Source organism: Labrus mixtus, chromosome 14 (assembly GCF_963584025.1).
Source record: "Labrus mixtus chromosome 14, fLabMix1.1, whole genome shotgun sequence".
Classification (NCBI taxonomy): Eukaryota; Metazoa; Chordata; class Actinopteri; order Labriformes; family Labridae; genus Labrus; species Labrus mixtus.
Genome location: NC_083625.1, coordinates 7,525,189 through 7,540,263, shown reverse-complemented (window position 1 = coordinate 7,540,263; position 15,075 = coordinate 7,525,189). Strand labels below are relative to the sequence as shown.

Below are 15,075 nucleotides of genomic sequence, written 5' to 3'. Positions count from 1 at the left end.
TTTTTCCTGCTTACAAAAATGTAACTCCAAAGACAAATGTTCTTTTTTTCCTAACATGGCTCATCCACCATTGTAAAGACATAATCAATGTTCTCTTCACATGTCGGTGGTCATGATGTTGTGACTGTTCAGTGTGAATTAACATAATCTACAACAGTCACATTATTAATGTTATTCAAACATTTTGTGTTGGAGGACATGAATGTCTCTAGAAGAAACAAATTAAAGGAATCACCTAAGACATTAGGAATTCCTCAATATTCACAAGTATGTATTTTTATCTTTACAGACTTTATAAACTTTTTTAACTTTGTAAATACATTTCCCTGGATTAGTAAAATGTATGACATACTGATGGTGCTTGGTTAAATTTCAGGGGCTCAAAACACCAATATAATAATCAAAAACGTATACAGAGACCACCACCGCGTTGTTAAAAAGCTGCTGTTATTCTGAGCTCTTATCTTACTTTTGATCAAAAAAGCACTGTCGTAATGATGTCCTAAACCGTTTGCACATATGCACTCCGAAAACATTTCTAGAGGATTTCAGGAGGACTGCTCCTGAAATCCTCCTGATCTGGTCGTTCACACACGCACCTCACAGCGAGAGACCATCCCGGTCTTGCGTTCCAAACTAAGTTTTCATGCTTTTATTTAGAAATTGTGTACTGACTTTAGATCAGGTTTTACTTCACCTTCTGTTTGGATACAAACCTGCTTTTGCAGTTTATTGTTTTTAATGTATATGAAAGCACTGTTGTGATACACAAGTATGACTTAACAAAATGTAAGCACTTTTTAGACAAATCAAAAGGACAATACGTTAGATTTTACAAAAAAAAGTTTTTAAAAAATGTAATTGAACTGAATTATCTGAGATTTGATTTCATGGAGCACTTTTTGAGCTTTTTAGCCAACAGGTTTTTTTTAATTATTTTTTTTAAAGGTAGTGAAAATTAATTCAACACGATATCTACAGACTTGTAAAACAGACTTCATCATGCATGGTAATCTATTCAAAGCAGGTTTTCATCTATCTGATGAAAATGGCTGTCGGCTAAACTCAGAACTTGTTTTGATAAGCCGCAGATATTTCATCGTGCTGCAGAATCAAAAATCATCTGTGTGTGTGAAACTCTGCTGGTCATAACTGGCCGAAGCTTCTCGTTCATCTTCAGTAGTTTAGTTCTACTTTTAAGTGTTCATGAAATCGTGGCGTCAAGGGTAGACATATTGGCTAATGTTGATAAGAGACTCTAAACTGGAACATGGAACTTGAGTAACTTACACTATGTAGACGATTTATCATCAGATTCTTATTTACACATTATCGTCACCAGATTCAGTGTCAGACTCTAGTGGCTCTTTTTTTCAGATAGTATGAAAACTGAATCAGGAGAAGAGATCATGTATTCATTCTTTTACCTTCGTGCACCATGCTAGTCAAGACTAATGTATCCTTCAGACACAAGCATCAAGCAGAGATGAGGAGTGGGTTACAGAAGTCTGGTGGGCTCTCTTTCTTTTTAACTGCACACATCCAGACTCTCTAAATTTCAATATTTCAGTCTTCTACTCTTAGTTAACACACTCTTCTTGAGCTGAATTTGGGGGGATTTATGTCTAAATGATATGGACTTGTTGATATTTTCACTCGCACGATATTCCTCTTCTCAAACTCAAATCAGCAGGGTCAGCTAAAATCAATTGCTCAGACAAGGAGCAAAGAGTATGTGGGTCTAAGACACGATCCGTATGGCGGCAAATATCACACATTTGGAAAAGAGCACTGGTGACGTCAACAGAGCCTTTCTGAAAAGTTGAAAGGTTTTCAACTTGAGCACTCAGAGCAATAAAAGGCGGAGCGCTCGGAAAAAAGACGCAGGTGCTTTTTTTCTCTGGACGGACGCCTGCTGCCGCAAACGCTCTCTTCTCATTGAAAACAATTGGAAAAAAAAAAACCGCTGGCACTCAGAGGAAACGCGAGGTGGAAACGGGGCCTTACATCTTAGTTGCATCTGCTGGAGTTTTATTCGCTGAAATTGTAAGCAGGAGTTAAGTCTGGTCAAATTCTAATTTTTTTCTAATTCTAATAATTTACTGAAATTGAAGTTTCTGATTCAGAAGCAAATTAAGTTCTTTTCTTTTTTTTCCAGAGTGTGTGCTGCCACTTTAAAGCCAGCACTTAATTACGGCCATGTTTCATATTCACAGACCTCGGCGGTGCCTTCAACACTGTGCGTCTTGGAGCATGAAGGTTTAACAGCGCAAAGCTCTCACTCATCACCTTTTATGCTTACGCTGACAGGCCTGCCCTGTCCACTGGCAGACTTAGTCATTGGCAGTGTTTTATCATTAAGGCCACTCTTGTTCCTGAGACATACATCAAACACTTCATCTTCATTTTCCTCCGCTCGCTCTCACTATCTTCCCTCTCTATAAGCGAACACATTACGCTTGTTCATTGTCTCTGACTGTGCAATTTGGCTGGTGATAATGACATACACTTATGCAATCAGAGGAAAATAATCACCGTGATTGTTCAAATGTTAAATTCAAATTTGGTATTCTTTTTGTTTAAACCCCACATATACAACCGCTATCTAAAGCTTAACATATCATTTGTTACTTAGGGCTGATTTAAAGACACATTATGTTCACATTATGTTCTGATAGTTTTTCAGTGGACTCAGGGCTTTCACCCTCAACGCCTTCTCTCTCTGGAGTATCTCTGTTTTCAGCCACTCTGGGCCTCCTCTCTCCATCTGTTGCCTCGTGTCTCTCACTATGCTCTCTCACAGAAACAACCCTCCACCCCATCCAACAACACCCCCTCTAAAAGCCTCCACTCTCTACATCCTCTAAAACCTCAGTATTCCTGTTTTTTTTTTTTTGCCTATTACAGGATATGAAAAAAATGTTGACCTGCATAACTCCAAAATAAAAAAATGTTGCCCGAGTTGGCCGCTCAGTATTGCTTAAAAGGTTTTGCAGTTCCCCCACACACCGATTGTGAGAACTTCTCCTTTCTCCTGCTCCTCCTCATCATCTATTCCTCCTCTATAGGTGGCTTTACTTATTCAGCCAGCAGCAGTGTTTTCGATGAGGCTCAGCTCCTCCTCGCTGCCTTTCTCTCCCTGCCTGTATGATCTCCCCAGCTTTCCCATAATCATGTTTCATAATTTCTGTTTCATAAGTTCACCATGTGGAAAGTACAGTAGGTCAACAAAGATTAGATGTCTTTTTCAGAGTGTTAAACTAACTTTGGACAAGTGTTTGAAAGTTAATCTAAGAATCTGTTAAGCACATGCTTCTTTCATGTTTTTAATTAATTCATTACAAATCTTTTTTTGTAAAATTAACATTACAGTGAAGAAGTCACTGTCAATGAAATAGTACAGAAGGAGCAGCATAGAAGGAAAACGTATTAGTTATAAACTAAAATGTATTTTTCTGTAAAATAAAGATAATCTGTGATAAAATACTTAGCCTACTTGGTGACACAGCAAACAGTAAACAGTTTGGACCTGCCCTCAAAGCAACCACCTTGTTTTGCATTACTTCTGTCCATAACAGAGGTGTCAAGTAACAAAGTACAAATACTTCGTTACCTTACTTAAGTAGCAATTTTGGGTATCTATACTTTACTGGAGTAATTATTTTTCAGCCGACTTTTTACTTCTACTCCTTACATTTTCACACAATTATCTGTACTTTCTACTCCTTACATCTATAAAAATAGCCTCGTTACTCCTATTTCATTTCAGCTTGTTTTCATTCCGGCTTGTCATCGTTAAAAAAAAAACACAAAAAAAAGATAAATCGCGCCATCCGGGTAGAGTGAATTTGATTGTGGTTGGATGAGAAGTATAAACATATACCATTCCGACACCCTATTGGTTTGTACGCGATCCATCGCACCTGCACATGACACAAATCACGTCACACTCCAGCAAGGAAATAGCAGACGTATGTAGCCTAGTACGAAGATGTCCGTGGCAGAGACTCAAGAGAACTCGAGTGAATTGTCCCATAGGCAACTAGTCATCATATCTTCTGATCAAATCATATATGTAGTTCACATATATGCTTCTTTAATGTTTTTGCATTATACTAAAATGCGTTCATTTTCAATGGACTTTAATATAATTGATATTAATTAATATAACATTATAGTCATTATGGCCTTTAGAAAAATGTTTTTTTGGGGAGGTGGGCTAGTGCACTATAGGCCCCTGTGGCGAGGCCTAAGCTTTTGTCCTTAATGTCATTTTTTTCCCCCTTACATTACTTTTACTTTTATACTCTAAGTACTTTTGAAACCAGTACTTTTACACTTTTACTTGAGTAAAAAGCTTGAGTTGATACTTCAACTTCTACAGAAGTCTTTTTAAACCCTGAGTAATGAATGTGAATACTTTTGACACCTCCGGTCCATAATATAATTTTAACATGTGAAGTCAGTTATTTTTATTTTGGCCTTAATGGGGAGTTCACTCACTTTTTGAGCTGCCCCATGTGGCCACTTGAGGAACTGCAGTTTTAGATAAATAACAGCTTAATAACAGAGGGGAAAAACTTTGAAGCTTGCAGAAAGCTAATAATAAAAAGCTTAATATTCATGTGTGATAATTTGGTCTCTTGTGATGAAGATAAGCACACTCAGCGCTGAGGGAACTAAATGTAAATTCAACGTCAACCAATACAATCAAATGTAAGTTTTAATGCAGGCTCACTCAGTATATAAATGACATTTTCTCACTTAGGAAACCTTAATAGGTTAAGATTGCTGCCATCTGGCATTCACATTAATTCACTGCAGAGGCTCAGGAAGAGTTTAGGGGGATTATAAAGTGCAACCTTAAATGCTAAACAGCAGATTCAGAAGTTAAAGCCTTCCTAGTGTGCCTTTGTATGTGGTAGGGAAGATAAAACTATCCAAACTAATGGAGAAGTTTAAGTAAGCAAAATGTGACATAAAACCAACAACCTTGGAGTCCAAAGATTTAATAGCCAGCGCTGCAGGACTGTTGCAAATAAAACCAAAGAGTCACAGCCGACAGGCAGAGCTCAGAGGATGATGGGATATTGTAGGGCAGGTGCAACATGGGCAACAGAGCCAACAGGGAAAAGAAATGGTTTTGGGAACAAATGCAGTATGAGGCCTGGGAAAGAAAACTTAAGCAAAGCAGGGTCAGAGAGTTTTGAGGACATGAAGACACTCTGCTGCATGGAGACAAATCTATTCTCAGTTTAGTTTCTCTCTAATTGAATTTCAAAGCACTGGAAGGTTTGTTTTGCCAAATTTTCTTGTTGACAATTGCTCAGTGTTCATGGTTTCAGTTGTCAATTGAGAAATACAACCATAGCTCAGGGTTTTTGTCCATATCAGCCTTTGCACTCATATTCTGGGGTGCCAGGTGTTTGAAGCAAAGTTTCATTGCCAGTCTAGAGCACAAGTTATGGTGAGATTAGAACCAAGCTACAAATAGCCTTTAGTATTAAATACATTCTGCAGCTGCCCCTCTGAGAAACAAAGAACAATGGCACCAACGAGGGTTGAAATGTTCTCTCTATTTTCATATCATCACAATCATGGTTATTTGTTAGCATCATCTGCAGACTGATGATTGGCTTCACCCAGACTTTTCACAGCCTCCAGTAAAATACCCATGTGAAGTTATGTGTAGCCGATGAGTGAACACAGCAGGTAATATTCAGGATAATTTACAGAGAGCAAGTGTGTAATGATGTTTATCTGACCAGTGCAGTTGTCATGAACAAAATGAAGCTGCTTCAGACTCCTTCCTGCTTGCCAGTACGTTCTTTTCACCTTGTTTGATACGTTCAATAACACTCTGCCTTAAACTGTCATAATAATATTGGACTCTATGCTGCATCTTTTTTACGTCATGGCTTGCCTCCAGAGACCCCCTCCTTGTCAGACAGGGAGAACTTTAGAGGCAGGCTGTCTCTAGAAATTTTCAGGGGATAGCAGCATTAAATTGGTTTGGAATTAATCATTAAAAACTTTCTCGAACTGATAAACAAGACTCAGAGGGCTCTACCGGAAACATCTCTAAATGCACAGCAGGGCAAAGGCATAAAATATTGTTTTGATAAAAGCTTGCTTCTGAAAGAAAGCATAATAAAAACTCCTGGGATTTTGTCTTAGGGAATTACCAATCATTACTATAACAGCACAAGTCTAAAAACAAACCACAGGTGTTTTTTTTATATTGCAATTTTTAGCCAGGTCTGCTGGAGGGAGGTAAAATGGAAAATTAGTGAAGAATCTTCTTTATTCAAACTGATTTGTTTATGATGAGCCACCACCGTTAAACACCACGAAGACCTTAAACTGCTCTGTTCTTCACTGCATAGAGATATCAAAACCTCCTGAATCCTGGATGCCAAACTTTTCCATCCAGCGCAGCCAACTTCAAGCTGAGATCTCTGAAAGCGTTCAACGCACCACAGATTCAATGACCCGTGTCATTGCTGCTATACTGTATATGGTCAATAAAATCAAATTGGCCCGCAGCCTATAAATGTGCTATCATCGCAGAGGCTAATTTATGGCTTTGTCACATAATCCCTCCATGGGGGAGACAATGTTCACAGGAATTTGTTTCCACAAAACAAAACCTGCATTTCAGAGTTCTCAGGTAAACTGTAGCCGCTGCACATGGGACGCAGGATTTAACCACTATAGGCCTAACCGTCGCACTTAGAGTTTTGATCATTGACTATATAAAAATGGACAACGTGTCGCCGACTCCTCTGTTGTACAAAAGAGAGAAGTGAAAATACCCTCCACAGAGGGGGCTGGCATATTGCACTGGCACTGCCATTTAGAGACACAGTTATACATCAGAGACGCTGCTGAGGTTTTAACATAAGAGCAAGGATCCTTCAGGTTGGCTCAGTCAACAGCAGAACAGATTCTCGTGACGTTTTGAAGCAGACACTCAAGGGTTATGGAAAGTTCAGTGACTCATGTTTCAGTGTTTGTTATGTTTTTCTGTAAGTGTTCCTCCTCTATTCTGCTAATCCAGTGCAGAGCACCACATGCAGGAGCGGCATTTGTCAACAGAGCTGTCAATCATGATGTTAAACACCCTTTTTTTTTTTTTTAGCCTAGATGGAATAACAATTTAAAACTAAAAATCTCAGAAAATTGATGACTCTGGCATAAATAGACGCATTAAGACTTTGAGAAATGTTTGAGAAAAGTGTATTGGAAGTTTTTTTTTTTACAATTGGCCAATATCCCATCCTTTGGTGTAAAGAAGAATGTGTTTGTTTTCAACACTGTGAGTTAGTAGTGGGAGCTCCCTGTGTTTGATTTTATGCAGCGGGTCGGAATTAGGGAGAAATTGTACACGATGAATAGTACCATATTTCTTCTACATTTATTCCTGGAAGAAGTGTTTTTCAGACTCCTTTAAGTGGACTATGCCATTTATTTAAATGGAAAAACGTCGATTTCTCATCATACACCTATCTCACTACCATCATTGCAGTGGCTCACGTCATTATTTACTGTAATTTTTTGCTTGTACTCATCTTTCATCAGACTGCCATGCTGGGAAAATGTTGTCTTCACTGCATCACCTCATTCCCACACCTGAGCTTTTCGTCCATCCCCCACCTGCAGCTCACCAATTCTTCAGCCATTTACCACATACATCTTTCTTTTTCTTTTCTCTACCTGCTCTTTTATGCTAAAATATTATGTATGTAATATTATGCATGGTGAGAAACAGAAACAAAGGGCAGTGGGCCCAATAAGCTCAGTGCAAATGACAGACCATTCTTTTATTCCCATTGTTATCTAAAAAGCTTGATGTGCCAAATGTGCCTACGGCCTGGCGTTTAATTAGTCTACCAGAATTATATGCTGTACATTTTTAACACTTTGTGCCTGTAAAAGTTTTAAGATTTCAGCTAAATACTTTTTTATCACCAGATTTAATCATACCGAGACATACTTAAAAATAAAGGATTGATGCATAGAGATAAAAACATCTAGTGTCAAACAGTTTTGCGCTGAGCTCATAGATTCATGATTTGGACATTAGATGGGTGTCATAAAAAGTCCTGCTGAAGCGCTGCCTCAGAGGCTTCATTCACTGGTGTAATAAGATAAAGTGCTGTGTAACAACTCCCACAGACTTGAGGGCTGCGTGGATAATGAAAAGGAGAGGTTGAGATGAACACAGCTTGTTGGCTGCAGAGATGAACAATGAAAGAGACTGAACCATGTGAGAATTAAATATGAGATTAGTAAAACTCTGACAACATAGTTCTTAAGTTAACAATGATCTTAAAGTTGATCTTGAACCTGCTGCCTTTTTCTTTCTTTTTCCTTTTTTTGTTGCAACTTTTTAAATGCCTTACTGATCTCGTCTTGACTATACAACACTATAACTCAATATGGAGTTTAAACTCGATGCACAGTTTATAGTATGATTAAATTAGAGTTATAAAGGCCTACAGAGTCATAACATAAAAATGAAAATGAAAATTTAAGATAATAAAAATGATTCTTTCGCAGCCACAGAGGACTGCTCCCCTCGAACAAAAAAAAGGGTTCATCTTCCTTTCAACTTGGCTCACAATAAACATATTGAAAGTCTTACTTATTCCGCTCACTAAATTTCATTGAATAAAAGCCAGGAATACAAAAATTACAAGTCATTTCTATTTTTTAAGGTACTATCAATTTAGAACTCCAGGAGAATAAATGCATCAGAGTTAGGGATAAATGACCTGAAACATAAAACACACTCACTAATAATCAGAGAGAGAATACAAACTCTGCTCTGAATCTGCTGTAAATTGCAGATGGTATAATTGACAGAAAAGCACATTATTCAAGCAGAAGTTTGAAAGGGGTAAAAGCACTCTCATGTTTAAAGAAAGCTTGGAAAGCGCCTCCAGATTCATCTCAACACTTGACTCCACACCCTGTGTCAGCAGATTATGTGTGATGGTTATTTTTCACCCCTCATAGATTTACCCCCCCCCCACCCCCCCCTTCCAGTCACACATCAGGAGAACCTTCTGTGTTACTCACATGCAATCACTAAACTGTAAGTGGGCTTATTTTCTTTACGAAATGTCAGAGAAAATTACAATCAGAGTCTCTCACATGTGGATGAATATAATTGTGCGCTATCATTTTTTTGTCTGATGAAAATCTCCTCCGAAGATTATGTATGTGCAGGTGTAATGGATTTCTGCAAAACGATTAGCCAAAAATGTGACTGCAATCTTTTGCTCTAAGCTTTGTCTTTCTTTTTTTTTTCAAGTAAGGATAACGTATCTGACGATGCAAACACACATCATTTACCAAATCAAACATCAAAATGTATCTGAAGGTGTAACCCAACAATATTGCATTTGTATTTGTCGTTGAGGGAAGTGAGCAGATTGAACTGTTTTTGATCTCTAACAGCTTTCTCTGTGTTTTTCATCAGCCAGCCAATCAACTGAAAACTACGGTGTGCTCCTCTATTGTACCCGACCTGTTTGCTCCATGATCTGTCAATGAGCTCCGTTCAGACCAACAGGTGAAGGGACGGCAGCTGAATAGAGGTGAAAACAGCTGAATGACAGAGGTGGTGGGAGGGCTCCGGGGCAAGGTAAGTGTGCTAACAGCAGACACAAAGGAAGTCAGCATATATAATGGAAAAATTAAAGCCAGGGGAGGTCCAGTGTGTTGAACTGGTTGACTTTTGCCTGTGGTTCCTACCTGGTAAAAAGTTGATTCTAACCAAGCGGCAATGCTGGTGTTTAAATATAAGCCAATGCAGAAGTGCACAAAAACTACATCTCCTTGAGTGTTTACCTGAAGCTGCATCCAAAAGACAAGGAATCCCCTTCAGAGCCCATGTTTAAATGCCCATTTTTACAGCCAAAATAAACACGCTTACAACCCAGTACAAAAAGTGCTGTTGGTCTTTATAGCTCATTGTTTTTTGGTTGGTCGAAAGTTTGTTGGAGTCAGCATTTTCAATATGCTACTGCCCTCAATGGGCTTCATAACGCCTCCTCAGAAAGCCACAGGTTAAGACCATTCTAATGAGCAAAAGACAATGAATAAACTTAATGCCGATGCCATCGTCTACCCGCTGCAGCGTGCTCACTCACATCTGGAGGGAAACGGCTGCACTGTGAGAATCACCTTTTTTTGATTTCTCCAGTGCATTCAACACCATCCAGCCACAACTGCTGGAAGAGAAGCTGCAGTTGATGGGTGTGGACTCGTCCATCACCTCCTGGATTACCGACTACCTGACAGACAGGCCACAGTTTGTCCGACTTGGCAGTGTGTTCAGTCTGGAATGGTGGAGAGCAGTACAGGAGCGCCACGGGGGACTGTGCTGTCTCCTTTCCTTTTCACCTTGTACACCTCTGGCTTTCGGCACAACTCCAGGTCATGCCACTTGCAGAAGTTTTCCGATGACTCTGCGGTGGTGGGGTGAAGAAGTGATGGGCAAGAGGGGGAGTACAGAGAGCTGGTGGATAACTTTGTGGAGTGGACAGGAAGAAATCACCTGATTCTGAACGTGGATAAGACCAGGGAGATGGTGATCGGCTTCAGAAGGAAGAGGACAGAGCCACCACCGCTGTGCATCCTGGGAGAGGATTTGTCTGTGGTGGAGGAGTACAAGTACCCGGGTGTCAACATAGACAACAAACTGAACTGGAAGGCCAACACTCAGGCTGTGTACAAGAAGGGGATGAGCCGACTCTACTTTCCGAGGAAGCTGAGATCCTTCAACGTGTGCAGCAAGATGTTGGAGATCTTCTATCAGTCTGTTGTGGAAAGTGCACTGTTCTCTGCTGTGGTCTGCTGGGGGAGCAGCATTGGAGCTGGTGACACTAAGAGACTGGACAAACTCATCAAGAAGGCCTGCTCTGTGATAGGCTGCAAGCTGGACTCTTTTGTAGTGGTGACAGAGAGGAGGACTCTGAACAAACTGTTATCCATGGATAACCCTGAGCACCCTCTGCACACCCCACTGGACAAACAGCGGAGCAGCTTCTCCAACAGACTGATACAACTCCGCTGTCACAAGGACAGATACAAGAAATCCTTCTTACCGAAGGCCATAACTCTGTACAACAGCTCACCTCATGCGAGCAGAGAACTGTCATCATGATAATATCTGTCTCTCCATACTGTAATCTGTTCTGCACATGTTAAATTTACAAATTATCCCTGCACTCATGTTCACTTCATTTGGCTGTCTACTCACCGTTATATTGTATAGTTTCTGCTTATAATATGTCTACACTCATGCACTTTAACTTATGTCAATACTGTCCATTTATGACTCTGCTTTTGCACATTTACATTCAATCTTCCATATTTAATCTTCCTATTTAAGACTAGTAATGCTTAGTTAAATCCTGGTTGTGTATATTCACATTCTTAGTTTTGATATTTTTTAGTACTTATTTACTTTGTATTTAATATTATATTGTGTTTAGATTTGCTAATATTGTGTTTTTTACTCATATTGTGTGTTTGGATAACCTGCTGCTGTAACGCCACAATTTCCCAGTTTGGGATCAATAAAGTAATTCTATTCTATTCTAATGAAAGTTATCATGGTTATCTCGGAGTTAAGCCAAAAATATTCTCCTCTAAAACAACATTTTAGTGCCAGTTTGAGGAGGAGTCGAAGAATAGTTTTATATTGTGTTGGAAAAAAGATTTCGATCACTCAGCGATCACTAATAGTCCTAACAGTGGGTCGTGAACACAACACAGACTGACCTTTGGAGTTCTGATGAAAAAGTGATGAGGGAGAAGCAGGTGGGTGAAGGTGGGTTGGTGAAATAACAGAGCTGTGGCGAGTGATTGATCCAAATGACACTGAACTTAGTTTTCTGTGCTTACATGATGAGTTCATGCAGTACGTATGAAATGAACAGAAATCTCAGCTCTCTCATTTTCCTCAATGTTTTTCATTGTGAAGCAGACAGAATTTTGTGGCCAACCCATAGACTGTGAGTGTTAATGGACAAAGCCTGAGTGACGTCAGCCGTCTGTTAGGCAGGAGGCTCATCGGCAGCTGCCGCCATGTTGGAAATGCTGTCTCAGCCTAACTTTCAGTCAACCTAATGACAGGCTTAGAGCTGGAGCTGAGGCGGGTTTTACGCCTCTTCACTAACCGTTACATCACGCCAAACTGCCAATCATGTCAGCTAGGCGCCTAACTATGGATAACACATATTGTTTTCAAAATCAAAACAGAACTGCTTTTAAAAAAAAATCACCCCCCATATAGTTTGTACCAGTGATGACAATAACTAATCAGACCTATTTAGTTTTTTTGTACCAGGGTGTAAACATGTTTATTTATGCTGTATAAACTTCTTTTTTGCCATTCATGTGTATGTGACTTCTGGTGTTCCTGGAGCCAGCCTCAAGCAGACACTCGATAAACTGCACTTGGCTTAATTTTTCAAGACCGGAGGTTGCTGCTTGGGTCAACCACAAACTTAAGCTAAGTTAGCAGGCTGTGGGCGGGAACTCCTATACAGACAGAAAAGTTTCATTTTCTTTTCCAATTCTTAGCTGGAAGCAAGTCACAAAATGTCAATCTATGTCAAGACTTCACCTAAGGAGGCACACTGTCAAATAATAGCAAAGAACAGAACAACGTTTAGCTGTTGCATTCAGACTACTATCACACCATACATCTCAAAGTGAAAAAAAAAACAAAAACGCAGCTACCCTGAAGCGAACATCAAACTGAAAAGAAACAGTCAGAAGTTCATTTTCAGTTCATCATGGTAACAGAGAATGAGCAACATGCTCACAAAGAAGAACCCAAACTTTAAAATAGTCTGCTTAAAGATCTCCAAAAATATGAGCGTGACTGCTGGCATGAAAAACAAAACAGAAAGGAGGTTCTTTATACGACTAATCTGCATTGTACTTGTTTTCACTCATGGGGGGGGGGGGGGGGATGGGATAATCAGGGACATTTTACAGGTTGTGTTTTATGATGATTAAAGATTGCTGACACTTGACCAACCAGAGTTTATCGTTTGAAATGCGTCCATCTGTTTGATGAAAGTTTTCTTTTTTTAAACAGTGACATTTGTGAATATAGTTTCATGCAAACAGAATTTGGTCAACATCCAAGACATTACAAGTCAGGGAGAGATGGACTACATGTCGCTCGAGCACAAACAGTTTAGTCTTTCACTTTAAATGTCACATCAACATGGCAGGAATCCAGCTTGCTTTCTTTATTTCTGAATGCTTACACACACCTATCGAAGTAAGGTAGTGAAACCCCCTGCCCCCAGACTCTTCACAGCAATGCAGCTGGAAGGTTAAAATGTTTTCTTTAAAATGGTTATCAGATCTACCAGACGATGTACTTAAGAATTGTGTTCTTCTGCTTTTTCTAAGTGACTCTTGTTTCACTCTTATGAATGTGAATCTGGAAGAGGAAAAAAATGTAACATGCATTAATACACAAATATGCAGAGAAACTAAGGGGCTGATCTGCTACTACTGAGGAGTTTCTTGCTGCACAAATTATCATATTAATAAGAAAAGCTAATTTTCCTTCGCGCTTTAAGATCCCGAGTTCATGCCTGAGTTCATATTAATACATTACATGCAATAGGCGAAACAATTACTATGTTGACATAGGATTATCTGCAAATGAATGCACTGATTAACTTAATTATTAACCACATTAACATAAGTGCTTATCTTTTATATTACGAGGAAGGGGTTTTATTAGGCAGCTGGAGAGCCTCCTGGGGCTCACAGTGGCTCGGTTGTGATTACTGTCGCCTCCCAGAAAGACGGTCCTGAGTTTGAACCCTAACAGGGCCGTGCTGTGCGAACGCAGGTATTTCTACTGTCCTGCAAGAAAGTCATTCGTGTTTGCAAGTTATAACCACAAAGCATGCGCTCTGTAGATCAATTTCAAATGCATGCAAAACAGTTCTTAGATTGTTGTTTATTTCCTTTTCTAAGCTGTGGCTTCATTTCAATAGAGTTTACAATGTAATTGGCACATGGAGAATCTGCATAAATAGCCTCGTAATGATCATTTTTCTTCTCCACCAAAATAAGCAGTCATATTTAATGACTGTCACTACAGGATGAAAATATTTTTTACTCAAGTGTGGAAATGTTTCTGCCCTAAGCACAGATTATCCTAAAGTTAGGCTATACATTGAGAACTACTTGGCTTATGGTTTCATACAGTTTTGGTTCATTTTTAAAATACAAATAAAATAGTGCTGTTTTGGGGTATAACACCATGACTGACAGCTCTGTTGACAAATGCTCCTCCTGCCGCATTGTTTGGACCAGATTAGCAGAGAAGAGGAGGAACGGGGAGAGAAGACGTAACAACACCAACACTAGAGTCCATAACCGTGAGTGTCTGCATCAAACCAACAAAATAATCTGTTCTGCTGTGGACTGGATTGACCTGAGTGGTCCTTACCATTCTATCAGAAAGCAGGTTTAGGCTACTGTGCAACTCTGGCTCCAAATAACGTCACCAGCATGATATGTCAGCACCCATCATGGGGATATTTTAACTATTTCACTTAACTTCCATTTTTATTTACAGTCAATGGTGAGTATCTGTAGCAAAAATATCAATAGGTAAACTCTTGAAACTTGCTAATCCTGCAGAACTTGGCAGTGTTTACAATTAATTTTTAACACACCAGTTTATGCATGAAAAGGATGCAAAGACTTAATGACATGTCAAAGTAAAAAAAAAAAAAAATCACAGGCATACTTCAGGGTCCTGGTTTTGTGCATGCTGGTCCACTAACACAATGCCATGGCCTACTGGGAGACCAGAGTAGAACATTGTTAAAGTTATTTGTTAATCCTGTGCAGTTCTCACTATGACATGTCTGCCTCATTTGTTAATTCAACTTCCATAGTATTGCAACATTGCCAGTAGCAGTGAAAAGTCTCCCCTCCATAACGATATACGAATGGGCGTTAGGGTCAGCACAGCTTAAACCTATTTCAAGAGTTTGTTGATTTCCTCTCTGAGAA

At 39.4% G+C, this 15,075-nt stretch overlaps 1 protein-coding gene across 1 annotated transcript in view; it reads left to right on the top strand.

The window, feature by feature from the left end:
• The window catches only part of si:dkey-251i10.1 (uncharacterized protein LOC100038774 homolog), a 211,843-nt gene that overhangs the window by 166,075 nt on the left and 30,693 nt on the right, over positions 1–15,075 (top strand). The window lies entirely within an intron of this gene.